We start from the raw sequence: 2809 nt of genomic DNA on the forward strand, positions 1-2809 counted from the left end.
TTGTTTACTTATAAAAGCCTGTTTCCCGCACTTTTTCGGAGAAGTAGAGTTACTGGGTAAAAACCTTATGTCCGCTGTTGGTGGGCTGGTGTCGTTGGTAAAAACTGAAATTAGACATGGACAGACGGAGGCAATCCAAAATATTATTGGTGTTATTCTAGGATCATAAACAGTACCAGCAAACAACCCGTTCAGTTGCTGGATATTGGAATGCCTCTGGAAGTATTTGTAGTTAGATTTCTACAGCGCATATATTAGTAGCTTAGGAGTTGTGTTGAATGCAGCCTTATACAACGCCGGTCAAAGTGAGGTCGGCGACCATTACTATAAAGACGGGATCTCCAATAAAATTTCCGAGTAAATTTGCAGAGCAATATGTAGCGTTCGGGCCCTGAGAGTGAGTGGATTCTTCAATGAAATTGTATGGTTCCAGGCACCTTTTCAAGTTTCAAACATCTGTGACGTTTATATACAGACGGTAGCGACGAATGAAAATTTGCACGGAGGCTGGGATTCGAACCTGGATTTCCTGCTCAGTATGCTTATGCGCTAACCACTATGCCACCCTGGCACAGGGACTTTGTACAACTGCACGGACTACCCTAGCACGCCTCCCTTCTCAATTCAAATTCCCATTCACGCCTCAGCCCACTTGGTTCTACTCCTAATTTCGAGCAGCAATGCAGAAACTCTCCAACTGGTATTGGAATAGCACCTCGGCAGGATCCTGCCTGAAACCCAGGCACAGATATCTTAATTAAATGAAACTATATGCTTTCAGAGGCCTTTTTAATTCTGAAACATCTACGATGTGTATATGCAGACTGAAGCACCGAACGAAAATTTGTGGATTCTGGCCACGCCTACGAGTGGCTCGACGCCACGGAAGCTTTGCAGGAAGGAAGATCAGGGTTTAACGCTCCATCGACATATAGATAATTAGAGACGGAGCACAATCTCTGTATGATTCAAATTCCTTTCTAGGAACCATTCCCACATTTGCCTGTAGCGAGTTAGGGAAATGACGGAAAACCTAAATCTGGATGGTTGGAGACGGATTTGAACCGTAGTCCTCCCGAATCCAGTGTGCTAACCACTGTGTTACCTCGCTCGGTACTGAATCTCAAAGGACGTGACGAAAGAAACATTTCAAGTGTACTTTCCACAAAGCCAACGGTCTTGCCGCAGTGGTAACACCGGTTCCCGTCAGATCACCGAAGTTAAGCGCTGTCGGGCTGGGCTAGCACTTGGATGGGTGACCATCCGGTCTGCCGAGCGCTGTTGGCAAGCGGGGTGCACTCAGCCCTTGCGAGGCAAACTGAGGAGCTACTTGATTGAGAAGTAGCGGCTCCGGTCTCGAAAACTGACATATGGTAGGGAGAGCGGAGTGCTTCTCCATCTCCGCATCCAGTGACGCTTATGGTCTGAGGATGAGGCGGCGGCTGGTCGGTACTGTTGGGCCTTCATGGTCTGTTCGGGAGGAGTTCAGTTCAGTTCACTTTCCACTAACGAATTCTACTCGTACATTAAAAATTGTGGATGTTAGAGAAAAATATCTCCGGGTGTTTGTTCTCTTAGCAGAACGAGATACATGTGATGTTGGATTTAGTAGTGAAAACTTAGACAACAGACATAAAGGGTTAAAGAAATTGTCAGTCAGTAGAATCTTGATCTGTTTCTTGCTTCTCCAACAGCCATCGGCGCTGAAGCAAATCCGAATCGTTTCCGACGTGTTCTTTTGAAGTTGCAGAAATGTGTTCGGTTGGTGCGCAAGTTTGTAGCATTTTTCCATAAGTTTAATACGTGCAACAGACATAACAGAGACTTAAGTCATCAATAGTATATTCTCCTGCACCATTTACAATAGTCTGCCAACGCTGGGGTAACTTTTCCATTCCGCGACTGTAGAAATTGTGTGCTTTTGAGGAGAATTCGTCGAGCCGTGTTCGTAGCACATTTTCATCCAGAGAAGAAGCCTCCTAAAGACTGTTCTACAGAGAGCGGAAATGGAGAAAATCTGAGTGCGCAAGACCAGGTGAATAAGGTGTGTGCAGAATGACTTCCCAACTCAGCCGCTATAATAGTGTTTGTTGTCAGTCTAGCAGAGTACAGGCGGGCTTTATCGTGGAGTAGCATCACTTCACGCCGTCTTGCTGGTCGTTGTTCTTGGATTGCGTCTTCGAAACATCTCCGTTGTTGGTTGGCTGATTGAGGGGAGGAGACCAAATAGTGAGGTCATCGGTCCCATCGGGTTAGGAAATGACTGGGGAGAAAGTCGGCCATGCCGAATCAGAGGAACAATCACGGCATTTGCCTGAAGCGATTTAGAGAAATCACGGAAAACCTAAATCAGGATGGTCGGACGTGGGTTTGAACCGTCGTCCTTCCGAACGCGAGTCCAGTGTGCTAACTGCTGCGCCACCTCGTTCGGGTCTCAGTTGTTGACAGTAAATGTCAGCAATGACGGGTACATCTCGGGGAAGCAATTCGTCGTACAAAACACCGTCGCTGTTCCACCAGAGCTATAACATGATATTTTGCGTATGCAGGCAGGTCTTTGCACGGGGAGTTGCTGCTTTGTTTGGGCTCAACCATTTCTTTCTTTTCATTATGTTAGCATAAAGACACCATTTCTCGTCATCAGTAGCGATACAGGACAGGAATGTTCGGTGTTGTTCACGGGCCAGTTGACGTGCAAGCAGAGATGCACATATGACCACCCTCTGGTTTTTGTGATTTTGGCATAGAGCATGAGGTACTCATACACCCGATTTTCTATCCTTCCCCACTGCATGCAAATGTCGGATGA

At 46.5% G+C, this 2809-nt stretch overlaps 1 pseudogene; it reads left to right on the forward strand.

The window, feature by feature from the left end:
* Window positions 1–1169: 1169 nt before the first annotated feature.
* On the forward strand, window positions 1170–1287 carry LOC124790556 (annotated as a pseudogene).
* The last annotated feature ends 1522 nt before the right edge of the window (window positions 1288–2809 follow it).

The sequence above is a fragment of the Schistocerca piceifrons genome, chromosome 3 (genome assembly GCF_021461385.2).
Source record: "Schistocerca piceifrons isolate TAMUIC-IGC-003096 chromosome 3, iqSchPice1.1, whole genome shotgun sequence".
NCBI lineage: Eukaryota > Metazoa > Arthropoda > Insecta > Orthoptera > Acrididae > Schistocerca > Schistocerca piceifrons.